This window comes from Macaca mulatta, chromosome 7 (assembly GCF_049350105.2).
Source record: "Macaca mulatta isolate MMU2019108-1 chromosome 7, T2T-MMU8v2.0, whole genome shotgun sequence".
NCBI lineage: Eukaryota > Metazoa > Chordata > Mammalia > Primates > Cercopithecidae > Macaca > Macaca mulatta.
In genome coordinates, this window is record NC_133412.1 from 148,181,083 (window position 1) to 148,194,999 (window position 13,917).

A 13,917-nucleotide genomic window follows, 5' to 3' on the forward strand; every position below is an offset into this window, starting at 1 on the left:
AGTAGGATACTGGTAAACTATGCGCTATTCCATCTACAAGGAGTGAAAACGCAGCACTGAAAATCATGCTGAGGGCCAGGCACAGTGGCTCACACCTGTAATCCCAGAACTTTGGGAGGCTAAAGAGGATGGATCTCTTAAGTCCAAGAGTTTGAGACCAGCCTGGGCAATATGGCAAAACCCCGTCTCTACAAAAAATACAAAAAGTTAGCTTGGTGTGGTGGCATGCACCTGTAGTCTCAGCTACCTGGGAGGCTGAGGTGGGAGGATGACCTGAGCTTGGGAGGTCAAGGTTGCAGTAAGCTGTGATTATGCCACAATGATCTCAGCCTGGGTAATGGAGTGATACCCTGTCTTAAAAAAAAAAAAAAATCATGTTGAGAAAAAAATTTTAATGACATGGCAACATCTGAGTAAAAAAAAAAAAAAAATCAGGATATTTAACATCTGACAAAGTATAATCTTGAAAAACAGGTTATGAATGGATAAACAAAATGTGACACACAACGGAATATTACTCAGCCTTTAAAAGGAAGGAAATTCTGACACATGCTGCAACATAGATGCACCTTGAAGCTTATATGCTCAGTGAAAGAAGCCAGACAGGAAAGGACAAATACTGTATGATCTGCTTATGCGAGGTACCTGGAGTTGCCAAATTTGGAGAGACAGAAAGTAGAAGAGTGGTTGCCAGGGGCTAGGGGGAGGTGGGAATGGGGAGTTAGTATTTCATGGGTATAGAGTTTGGGAAGATGAAAAGTCCTGGAGCTGGCTGGTGATGGTGGTTGTAAAACAGTGTGAATGTACGAATGCCACTGTACACAAAATAATGGTTAAAATGGTAAATTTTAGGGTCGAGTGTGGTGGCTCATGCCTGTAATCCCAGCACTTTGGGAGGCTGAGGTGGGCAGATCATAAGGTCAGGAGTTCGAGACCAGCCTGGCCAATATGGTGAAACCCCATCTCTACTAAAAATGCAAAAAAATTCGCCAGGTGTGGTGGCACATGCCTGTAATCCCAGCTACTCGGGAGGCTGAGGCAGGAGAACTGCTTGAACCCAGGAAGTGGAGGTTGCAGTGAGCTGAGATCGCACCTCTGCCCTCCAGCCTGGGCAACAGAGCAAGACTCCATCTCAAAATAAAGAAATAAATAAAAATTTTAAAATGATAAATTTTATGTTATCTCTATTTTACCACAACTTTAAAAATAGCTTATAGGGAAATATGTCAAGATGTTCATAATGAATATTTTTGAGTGAAGGGACTAGGGGTGATCTTGGTTTTATTCTTTTTAGTTTCCAGCATTTTCCCCTTAGTAAATGAGATGTTTTGTTGTGTTTGTTGTTGGTTTTAAGGAAGCTTTCTCCAGCATCTCCCACATGTGTGCGGGGGCTGGGCGAGCGGGGAGAGGCTGGGTCCAGCTGCAGTTAGAAACGAGGGAGGCCACAGTCTGCTGGGGAGGGGCGGCTCAGGGAGGCTTGGGGCTCCTAGGCTCCCCTAAACTCTCTCAGCCCTGCTGGCTGGCCGCCTTCTCTGCCTGCCCTCTATACTTGGGCCTCACCCATGGGCCTCTCTCCCCAGGAACAGCTCCGTCACTAGCCTGAAGGGGCTGCCCTGGGCCTAGTGGGAATGTGGGCTCGGGGCTTTCTCAGACGGTCAGTGCCCGAGACGCCTTCCCGCTGCTGCTCCGCCCCATCCCAGCTGCAAAAACAACAGCCCATACCCAAAGCCCTGTTATTGCAGCCGAGAGTGGAGCCTCAGTGGACAGCGGAAGGAGTGGGGATGGGGCCGGCCAGCCCTAAATGGACCTGGGGCAGGGGCTTCTTGGGGAGGGGTAGAGTCCTCCCTCTCCTGCTCCTCCTGGGGAAGCCTGGCTCTGAGGTGTGTGGGGGAAGGGACTTGCAGGGACCTGTGGGACTCAGGGACTGAGGGTCAACTCTGCCAGTGGCCTCCCTGTCTCCCTCGGGACTGTGGGAGGTGGGAGCCAGAGGGGGGAGGAAGTAAAGCCACTTGGGAACCCGCTGAGCCAAGCCGTGGGCAGGAGGCGGCACCAGCGTGGCTCCCGGGCGGGCCAGGGCCAAGGCTTTCCCACGGAGTGTGACTGGCCACTGGGCTCTGCAGAGCCGTCCACCCCAGGCTGGGGCCTATGAGCCTTGGGAAGTTTCTGTGCTCTCTTCCCTTAGGGGATAGGGACTGGCGGCCCTGCATTCAGAACCCAGCAGGACTCTTCCCATCCACTCCCCGGTTCTCTCAGGTGTGTGCCAGGCATCTTATCAAGGCTGGGGCTCGGCTCTCAGAAGCCTGATGCCCAGCTTCCTCGGCACCCATTCCAGTTTCATCTGTCGGCTTCATACTCAGGGAGCCGGGAGAGGGACGCAGAGCTTCTATCACCAAAGTCCTGAAGGCTTCAGAGGCTGGTGGGAGCCTGGCCCCTGTCTGACCCCTCTCAAGGCCATTCCTCCCATTCTAACAAGAAGGATGTGGCCATGGTGGAATTAGGAGGCACTGTGGCAGTCTCTGGAGATGGACACCCTGGGTTAGAACCTACACTTGGTCCCCATCAGGTGTATGGGCACGCCACTCAACTTGAGCCCCAGCTTCCTCTGCTGTAAAATGAAGATGTTAACATTTACCATACAGAGCCCTGGGAGGCTTCGAGGTGATTATAAAAAGTCTCTGGCACAATGCAGGTGCTTCATCAGTGCAGGCCACTGTGATTCTTCTTCCTCAAGCCCCAGAAAGGGAAATTATCTGAGATTGGAAATAATTTTCTGACCTCAGTTATCCCCACCTCCACATTCTGTGCAGTGGAGAGAGCAGCTTGAGAAGTTTTGCCTTCTCGCCCGAAAACCCTGCTCAGAAACCAGTTAATCAAACTACCCTCTGAAGTTAGACATGACTGTTAGAATATTCCTGGCCATGGCTATCAAACCAGGGATAGAAACTATTCCTGGGACAGAGGGGTGTCAGATGGCAGTGAGGGAGTTCCGGGGCTCTGGGGTTCACTGCCTGCAGGTTGGTCACTGAGGGTCATGTCTGCTCCTAGAGTGGCAGGAATCTGCTGGGACCCAGGACACAGGCATCTGGACTGGGCTGCACCACCATGCAAGGAGTCCTTGAGAGAGATGTTCTCAGGTAGTTACAATAACTGGGGAGTCCTTCAAAGAGAGGAGTTATCAAAATAGAAGTCGATGTTGTTTTTCTCTGAATTATCCCGTCTGAAATTACAACCAGGTCTACCAGAATCACCTTTTATGGAGAGTTCTAAAAATTCTCTCATGTAATGGGTATCCAGATCCGCTACTTTAAAGATCAGTAGTAGGTCAGGCGCTGTGGCTCACACCCACAATCCCAGCACTTTGGGAGGCCAAGGCCAGTGGATCACCAGCCTGGCCAACATGATGAAATCCCATCTCTACTAAAAATACAAAACTTAGCCAGGTATGGTGACCCACGCCTGTAATTCCAGTTACCCAGGAGGCTGAGGCATGAGAATCACTTGAACTCAGGAGGCAGAAGTTGCGGGGAGATGAGATCGCGCCTCTGCACTCCAGCCTAGGTGACAGAATGAGATTCTGTTTCAAAAAAAAAAAAAGGTCAGTAGTAGTACATGTCTCTAAATATTTGAGATCCTTACCATTTATCAAAGGTCCCTGTTACTAACATCTCCACTGACAGACAAGATCACCCGGCTTGTGAGGCGTACACTCTAGGAGATGTGTGTGACTTCCAAACCCCAGCTTTTAAATGATTGAACATTCAGTGACTAAGAGAATAACTGGCTATTGGGCCTTGATTTCCACTTTTTTTTTCTTTCAGAATCACAGACTATATTGTTTTGTGTACCTAAATGGTTGGACCTTCTCACTTAGCAGAAGGGCCCTATCAATTGCAGAATAACTATCTGTTGACCAGAACCAACCCATCTCGTAGGGCCATTGTAGACACCAAAAGAGATATGGAAAATGAAAGTCTCTAACCAAAAAGCAAAAATCCTCTAAAGTGTAAGCGATGATCTGTTTATTAGTATTGAGTTTCTCCTTGTACAGGGCCTGTTTTCCAGTATGCAGTGTTGGTGCTTGGTATAAAGGTGCATAATAAATATTTGTTATATGTTAGATATGTTGATCTATGAAGAGCAACAGTTAATACACTATCCTACTAACAATAGGGTAAGATTGTTTTTTTTTTCTAATCACGTAGCCTGGTTCCACTACCTGTGTCTGTCGTTAGACTTGCCCTTCAAATTCCTAGTAATTGGCCAGGCACAGTGGCTCATGCCTATAATCTTAGCACTTTGGGAGGCTGAGGCCGGTGAATCACCTGAAGTCAGGAGTTCGAGAATAGCCTGGCCAACATGGTGAAACCCCATCTCTACCAAAAATACAAAAATTAGCCGGACATGGTGGCACATGCCTATAAATCCCAGGTAGTCAAGAGGCTGAGGCAGGAGAATCACTGGAACCCAGGAGGCAGAGGTTGCAGTGAGCTGAGATTGCACCATTTCATTCCAGCCTGGGTGACAAGAGCGAGACTCTTTCTCAAAAACAAAACAAAACAAAACAAAACAAAAAACAAACAAAAACACACACACACACACACAAAAAAAAAACAATTCCTAGCAATTGACCATGATCAAGTGTCAGGGAAGCTCAAGAGCAGAACCAGATGCCACAAAATATAAATCCATATTTAGAGCAAGATTAGTTTCTTGTTTAACAGAAGCAATAAAATAACGAACTTTTGGGGCTCCTGGGAGGACATAAGAAGCTTAGTCAAGGCTCTAGCAACTCAAAAAGTTAAGCCAAAGGGGAATTTGTTGAGAAGTCCAAGGGTGGCCCTACCTTCAGGCATGGCTAGATCTAAGGGCCCACATCAGCTCATCTCAGATCATCAGCTCATTTGTTCTTTCTCCCTCTGTCTAGGACTGGACTCTACTTGCTTCTCCTGGAGCAGTTGGCTGACTTTCTTCTACACTAGACAAGCTCTCCCCATGAGGCAAGAAAGGTAGCCACTGCCAGTCCGAAGCCAAACTCTTTGCAGCAGATGAGGACAGAAACCTGCTTTCTTCCAGGGTCCATATAGCAAATCACAGGAAAGGACTGAACGACTTTGCATGACCAATCAGCGTGGAAGTTGGATGATGGACCAGTCCCAGGTGTGGGGGGCCAGGCCTGTGGTTAGGGGCCACCTGGGGCACGAGGAGGTGCTGGGATTGACAGTTCCACCCAAATCACACGAGATGAGGAAGGGCAGTTCCCAACGGAAAGCGGGTGCAGGGCAGACGAAAACAACAGGTGTCTACTACAATAGCACTTGTTCTCAGGTTGCATAGAGACATGACTTATCCACCAAAACAATCAGAGAAGGATAAAAACAGTAGTGCATTCACATGCCCAAGTGTTGAGTCAAAGGCCTTCAGGAAAAGGAAGTGATCCTATGGCCTAAAGGAGATTCTTTAGAACAGGAGGATAAAGACACAAACATTTTAGTAAGCCTCCCTGCCCCCAGTTGAGAATTATCATCGTAATCACCGTATTCTCCAAATTAAGTCCAGGAAACTGTTATTTGATAATTATGCAGACAATCAGCCATAATGTTTGGAATTGGGACATTTCTGGAAAATCTGGAAGATTTGGTCAACATAATCATATTTCTGGCTGAAAGAATGGGCCTGATGGATTTCTTATGTTTCTTACAAATAACTTTTATTTCTCATTATGAATGGCATATGTTGATTGTAGAAATTTTGGAAAATACAGAACAGTACACAAATAAAAGTAAAAATCATTCTTGCATTTTATTAGAGTTGGGTGTTACTGCAAATGATGGAAACTCCAAGATAACTGTGGAAGTTAAACAAAACTGAAGTTTATTTAGCTCTCAGCTGTATGAAGCCCAAAGGTAAATATTCCAGGTTGGTATGGGAGCTCCACTCCACAGAGACCGCAGAGTGTCCAGGCTCCTTCTAGCTCACTCCTCTGCCATCCCTACAGTAGGACCTGCATCCTCATCACCTAAGCTGGCAGAGCAGAAATGCAGCAAGAAAGACAAAGTGATGAAGAGGCCAAAGACCCATCCCAACTATCTCCTAGGGAAGGTTCTCAGAAGCAGCAACAAAATATTAATACTTCCACACCTTCCCATTGGTAAGAACATAGTCACATGGCCACATCTACCTGTGAAGGAGACTGGGAAATGTAGTTTCTATTCTGGGTGGCTATTTGCCCAGCTAAAACTCTGTTACCATAGTGGGAGAGAGTGGCTTTGGGAGCAATTGTCTCTGATAAACCTGTAATCATACTATCCAGAGATAGTCACTGTTAATGTCATCGTATACGTCATTATACACACTTCACACACACACATCTATATACATATATATGTATATGTAAGAGTATGTGTATTGTGTATATTTTTATACATAATAATATATACAAAGAACATATATTTTTACAGTGAAATGGAGGTCCCACCAAATATACTATTTTTACATCCTGCTTTAAAAAAATTATAGACTTTAGGCCGGGTGCGGTGGCTCACGCCTGTAATCCCAGCACTTTGGGAGGCCGAGGTGAGTGGATCACGAGGTCAGGAGTTCAAGACAGCCTGGCCAAGATGGTGAAACTCCGTCTCTACTAAAAATACAAAAATTAGCCAGGCGTAGTGGCAGGCACCTGTAATCCCAGCTACTCGGGAGGCTGAGGCAGAGAATCGCTTAAACCCGGGAGGCAGAGATTGCAGTGAGCCAAGATCGTGCCACCGCACTCCAGCCTGGGCGACAGAGCCAGACTCTGTCTTAAAAAATATATAGAGAGAGACTTTAAGCAGCCTCTTTTGGGATGTATTTTAGCGATGTGTCATTTAACAATTACAGCTAGAGTTATTTAAAACATTCACTGGGCACAGTGGCTCGTGCTTGTAATCCCAGTGCTCTGGGAGGCTAAGATGGGAGGATCTCTTGAAGCCAGGAGATCAAGACTAGCCTGGGGAACATAGCAAGACCCTGTATGTACAAAAAAAAATAAACAAAAAAAATTAGCCAGATGTGGTGACCCACACCCGTAGCTGTAGTCCTCACTACTTGGGAGGCTGAGGTGGGAGGATCAGTTTGAGGCTACAGTAAGCTATGATTGGACCCCTGCACTCCAGCCTGGGTGACAGAGTAACCCTGTCTCTTAAAAAAAAATGACCAACCCCCAAATGTAATGCTTTATAATTTTATAATTTTCTTTTAAATAGATGTTTTTATTTCATAAATCTTGGTTTTAATTTGTTTATTTATTTTGAAATAATTGTAGATTCATAGGTTACAAAGAAATGTATCCCCTTCTCTCTCTTGCATCCTTCCCCCCAGACTACTGCAGTGCTAACATTTTATACAACCATGACACAATGCCAAAATCAAGAAAATGACATTGGTACAATCCATAGAGTTTATTCGGATTTCACTAGTCATACATGCATTCCGTGTGTATGTGTGTGTGTGTGTGTATGCACAATTTTATCACAGGTAGCCTTGCATAACCAGAACCACAATCAAGAAACCCAAGTGTACCATTAACATCACAAGATTCCTAGTGTTACTCCTTTGTAGCCACACATCCCCCCCATCTGTAACTCCTGGAAGCCACTAATCTATTCTGTATTTCTATAATTATGTTATTTCATGATTGTTACATAAGCAAAGTTATGCAGTATGTACATTTTTTTTTTTTTTTTTTTTTTTGAGACAGGGTCCTGCTCTGCTACCCAGGCTGAAGTACAGTAGTGCGATCTCAGCTCACTGTAACCTCTGCCTCCCAGGTTCAAGCTTTTCTTGTGCCTCAGTCTCCCGAGTAGCTGGGATTACAGACATGCGCCACCACACCTGGCTAATTTTTTTTTGTATTTTTAGTAGAAACGGGGTTTCATCATGTTGCCCAGGCTGATCTTGAACTCTTGAGCTCAAGTGATCCGCCTGTCCCAACATCCCAAAGTGCTGGGATTACAGGCGTGAGCCACCACACTCGGCCTATACTTTTGAGATGGGATTTTTCACTCAGCACAATTTCCTTGAGGGTAGTCTAAGTTGTTGCATGTATCGATATTTCATTCCTTTCTATTACAAGCAGTATTCCATGGTATGGATGTACAGTTTGTATAAACATTCACCAGTTGGAAGACACTGGGTAGTTTCCAGTTGTTGGCTATTATGAATAAAGCTGCCATGAACATTCACCTGCAAGTTCCTATGTGGACATTCTTCATTTCTCTGGGATAAATCACCAAAAATACAATTGCTGGGTTGTATTTTAAGTTCATTTTCAGTTTTGAAAGGGATTGCCCAACTATTTTCAAGAGTGATTGTGTGCAATTCGCCTTTTAAAACTGATGATATGGCCGGGCGTGGTGGCTCACGCCTGTAATCCCAGCACTTTGGGAGGTCAAGAGATGGAGACCATCCTGGTTAACACGGTGAAACCTCGTCTCTACGAAAAATACAAAAATCAGCTGGGTGTGGTGGCGCACATCTCTAGTCCCAGCCACTCGGGAGGCTGAGGCAGGAGAATCGCTTGAACCCCAGAGGCAGAGGTTATAGTGAGCCTAGATTGCGCCACTGCACTCCAGCCTGGCAACAGAGCGAGACTCCATCTCAAAAAATAAAAAAAATAAAAATAAAAAATAAAAAATAAACAAAACTGATAATATGTTATCAACAGTTCTCCTTATTGTTAAGCATTTACCATATCAAAATTCCAAAAATAAATATTCCATTGTATGACTGTACTATAACATTATTTTGTTTTGAAAATAATTATATTGTAACAAATACACAATCATAATTTCCATTTCAGTTTTGAAGAATCACAAAGATACATGGTAACTACAAAGTACCTGAGGTACCTTTCAGCTTTCAAGTCTCAAAAACAAGAATTACTTTCACTTGAAAGTAGCTCATCTTCCAAGTTTAAGAGAATAAAGAAGAGAATAAAGAGAATAAAGCCATACAATTTTAGCTCCAAATTTTAATTAGACTACTTTTTATCAAGGTAATATAGCTCGTGAGCATGGTAACAGCCAGGTTTAAAGTGCTTTTTGTACTATAATGTTCTAGACCAATCTCCTAATTTTTAATATTTAGGTTTATTTCTGATTTTTGTGTTAAAAATAATAAAGTGAAAAATATTACTGTGGGCTGGGCGCAGTGGCTCACATCTGTAATCCCAGACTTTAGGAGGCCGAGGTGGGCGGATCATTTGAGGTCAGGAGTTTGAGACCAGCCTGACCAACATGGTGAAACCCCATCTCTACTGAAAATACAAAAATTAGCCAGGCATACTGGCTCAGGCCGGTAATACCAGCCAGTCCGGAGGCTGAGGCAGGAGAATCACTTGAACCCAGCAGGCGGAGGTTGCAGTGAGCCGAGATTGCACCATTGCACTCCAGCCTGGGCGACAAAACTAAAACTCTGTCTCGAAAAGAAAAGAAAACAACAAAAATGCCGGGCGCGGTGGCTCAAGCCTGTAATCCCAGCACTTTGGGAGGCCGAGACAGGCGGATCACGAGGTCAGGAGATCGAGACCATCCTGGCTAACACGGTGAAACCCCGTCTCTGCTAAAAAATACAAAAAAAAAAAAAACTAGCCGGGCGAGGTGGCGGGCGCCTGTAGTCCCGGCTACTCGGGAGGCTGAGGCAGGAGAAGGGCGGGAACCCCGGAGGCGGAGCTTGCAGTGAGCTGAGATCCGGCCACAGCACTCCAGCCTGGGCGACAGAGCGAGACTCCGCCTCAAAAAAAAAAAAAAAAAAGAACACCTATCTCAAGGTTTTTGTAAGAATGAAAACAGTTAATATATATAAAACACCCATTAAGTGTTGGTATTGTCAAGAGCCTAGGTCCTTTCTGTTTTTCTTTTCTTGTTTTTTTGTAGGGGGTAGGCGGGGCTCACTATGTTGCCCAGGCTGGTCTTGAACTCCTTGCCTCAAGCGATCCTCCCACTTTCGCCTCCCAAAGTGCTGAGATTACATGTGTGAGCCACCACACAATCTGCTTTCAGTAGGAAACGTGTTAAAGTGTGGTGCAATGAACTACTGCATGAGGGAAAAGAAAGGGAAATTTCTTTATGGAATGCTATGGGATAATCTCCAAAACGTATTTTTAAGTTTAAAAAAAAAAGATTCCAGCTTCTTTCTGTTTTTCTGTTCTCCCATCCTCAGCATGTTAACTTTATTCCCAAGTCTTGAGACCTCAGGTCACAAGATAGCTGCAGTATATCCAGGCATCATATTCAAAAAGACCACAGTGAGCTGTGCTGGCACCACTGCACTCCAGTCTGGGCAACAGAGTGAGGCCCTATCTTTAAAAAAAAAAAGACAATAGTTAAGATCATGTCATATTGATTCAGAAATAGGCAAATCCAGCAATGAAACCAAATAGCCACCAAACAGACTCACACATTATAGAAACTTGACATATGACAGTGGTGACATTAAAAATCACTGAAGAATGGAAAAACAAAATTGGATTCACACCTCTCACCTTACATAAAAAGCAATTCCAAATTATATGTAAAGATAACTTTTTTAATAACCAGAAGAAAATATAGGAGATTATATTTGTAATTGTGGATTAGGGAAGAATTTCTTCTGTTTTCTTTTTTTTTTTCTTTTTTTTTTTCCAGACAGGGACTCACTCTGCCACTCAGGCTGGAGTGCAGTAGTATGATCACGGCTCACTGCAGCCTTGACTTCCCAGGCTCAAGAGATCCTCCCACTGCAGCCTCCCAAGTAGCTGGGACCAGAGGTGTGAGTCACCATTCCCGGCTAATTAAAAAAAATCTTTTTTTTTGTAGAGACAAGGTCTTACTCTGTTACCCAGGCTGGTCTCAAGCTTTGGAGGTCAAGTGATCCTCCTGCCTTGGCTTCCCAAAGTACTGGGATTACAGGCGTGAGCCACTGCACCTGGATGGATTTTTTTATCTTTTCATTTTTTTGAGTTGAAGTCACACTCTGTTGCTTAGGCTGGAGTGCAGTGGTGCTATCACAGCTCACTGTAACTTCAAACTCCTAGGCTCAAGCAAACCTCTCACCTCAGCCTCCCAAGTAGCTGGCACTACAGGCACATGCCACCACACTTGACTAATTTTAAAAATTTCTTGTATAGATGGTGTCTTGCTATTTTTCCCAGACTGGTCTAGAACTCCTCGCTTCAAGTGATCCTCCTACCTTGGCCTCCCAAATTGTTGGGATTATAGGTATGTAATCCCAACACCTGGCAAATCCACTGTGCTTGGCTGAATTTCTGAAATAAGACAGAAAAGGCATTACGTATAAAAGACAAGGTTGATACCTTTTAACACATTAAAATCAAGAATTCTGCTCAAAGATATCTCAAAGTAAAGAATACAAGCCATAATTTGGAGAAGATATTTATTCATATGATAAATATTTGAAAGAAGACTAGTATCTAGAATATATAAACTCCTGCAAATCTACTTGGAAAAATTTTTAAGCCAAAAACAGTAGGTAAAAGGCACAAACAAACAATTCACAAAAAACTCATGGCCAACAAACACATGAAAATAATGAACAGTAATCAGGAAAATGCAAATTAAGACCACAGTAAAATATCCTTTTATACCTACCTGATTCCCAAATAATAAGATATTTGATAATATCACATGTCAGTAAGGATGTAGGTCAGCTGAAACTCTTTAAATATTGCTGGAGGGAGCATACATTAATTGAACCACTTTGTACAATTAGATCTATTTGTAAAGTTGAACATTCATATAGCCTCTGATCTAGCTGTTCCACTTATATAAGTGCCAAGACATACACAGGACTATTTATAGTTTATGTTCACCCACCTCCCTAAAAAGACTGGAAACAACCCAAACGTCTGTTGAAAAAAAATGAATACATAAATTATGCTACAGTCACGTGAAATACTAGTGCAAATAAGAGAACTACAAGTTCTCACCAGTACAAATTCACCAGTGCAAATAAGAGAATTACAGGTACATGTAACATGGATAAATTTTATGAATGTCATACTGAGCAGAAAAAAGTGAAATATACCACATATTTCCTAAATTGTAAAATAACGCAGAACATAAATTTTACCATCTTAACCTTTTTAAGTGTACAGTTTAGTGAAACTAAACTGGCATGAAGTACATTCACATTGTTGTGCAATATAAATGTACAACCATTATCCACCATCTATCTCTAGAACTCTTTTCAACTTGCAAAACTAAAACTCTGTAGCCATTAAACAGTAACTCTCTCCCTCCCCTCAGACCCTAGCAACCACAGTTCTACTTTCTTTCTTTTCATTATCTTTTTTTGAGACAGGGTCTTGCCCTGCTGCCCAAGCTGGAGTGCAGTGGCAGGATCATAGCTCACTGCAGGATCATACATAGCTCACTGCAGCCTTGACCTACCAGGCTCAAGAGATCCTCCCCCATCAGCCTCCCAAGTAGTTGGGACTACAGACATGTATCACCACACCTAGCTAATTTTTAAATTTTTTGTACAGATGGGGGTCTTGTTGTCAGTGCTGGTTTCAACTCTTGGGCTCAAGCCATCCTCCCACCTTGTCCTCCCAAAGTGCTGGGATTCAGGTGTGAGCTACTATGCCTGGCCAACACAGCTTTGCTTTCTATCTCTGTTAATTCTTTTTTTTTTTTTTTTTTTTGAGACGGAGTCTTGCTCTGTCGCCCAGGCTGGAGTGCAGTGGCTGGATCTCAGCTCACTGCAAGCTCCGCCTCCCGGGTTCACGCCATTCTCCTGCCTCAGCCTCCCGAGTAGCTGGGACTACAGGCGCCCACCACCTCGCCCAGCTAGTTTTTTGTATTTTTTAGTAGAGATGGGGTTTCACCGTGTTAGCCAGGATGGTCTCGATCTCCTGACCTCGTGATCTGCCCGTCTCGGCCTCCCAAAGTGCTGGGATTACAGGCTTGAGCCACTGCGCCTGGCCTATCTCTGTTAATTCAAATATTTTAGTTTCAAAGTGAGGAATTGGTTCACATTCCTCAACCTGTTCGTCGTCATGCTTTATAATTTGCATACACACACATAAAAATTCTTTAGTATATAAAAAATACTATACACCTTGGTTTTTGTTGTTGTTGTTTGTTTTTGAGACACAGTTTTGCTCTGTCACCCAGGCTGGAGTGCAGTGGCACAATCTCAGTTCACTGCAACCTCCACCTCCCAGGTTCAAGCTATTCTCCTGCCTCAGCTTCCCTAGTAGCTGGGACTACAAACATGTGCCACCACCCCTGGCTAATTTTTGTATTTTTGGTAGAGACAGGGTTTTGCCATGTTGCCAGGCTGGTCCCAAACTCTTGACCTTCAGGTGATCTGCCCACCTTGGCCTCCCAAAGTGCTGGGATTACAGGCATGAGCCACTATGCCTGGCCTATATACCTTATTTTTTAATGACTTGATATACGAAAAAATAGTGACAATATCCAAAATTGGCTATAATATGGTAACTGCTAGCCAGCATGTAAATTGATACAATTTTAAAGACATTTAAAAATTAACATACAATTATCCAGCATGGTGGTGTGTGCCTGTAGTCCCAGCTACTCAAGAGGCTGAGGTGGGAGGATTATTTGAGCCGGGGGAGGTTGAGGCTGCAGTGAGCAGTGAGCATGCCACTGCACTCCAGCCTGGGCAACAGCGTGAGACCCTGTCTCAAAATAAACAAGTCAATAAATAAAAACTAACATAGCAAAACTGACAAATATTTTATGGCTTTTTAGAGCGACTGTGTTTTCAACTTCAATTTCTGATATTCATTGCTAGTACATAGAAATACAGTTTTTGTATCCTTGCTAAACTTATGTTCTAGGAGGTTTTGTTTTTGTTGCTGTTGACTCTGGGATTTTCTGTGTAGACTATCATGTCTCCTGTGAACAGGGACAG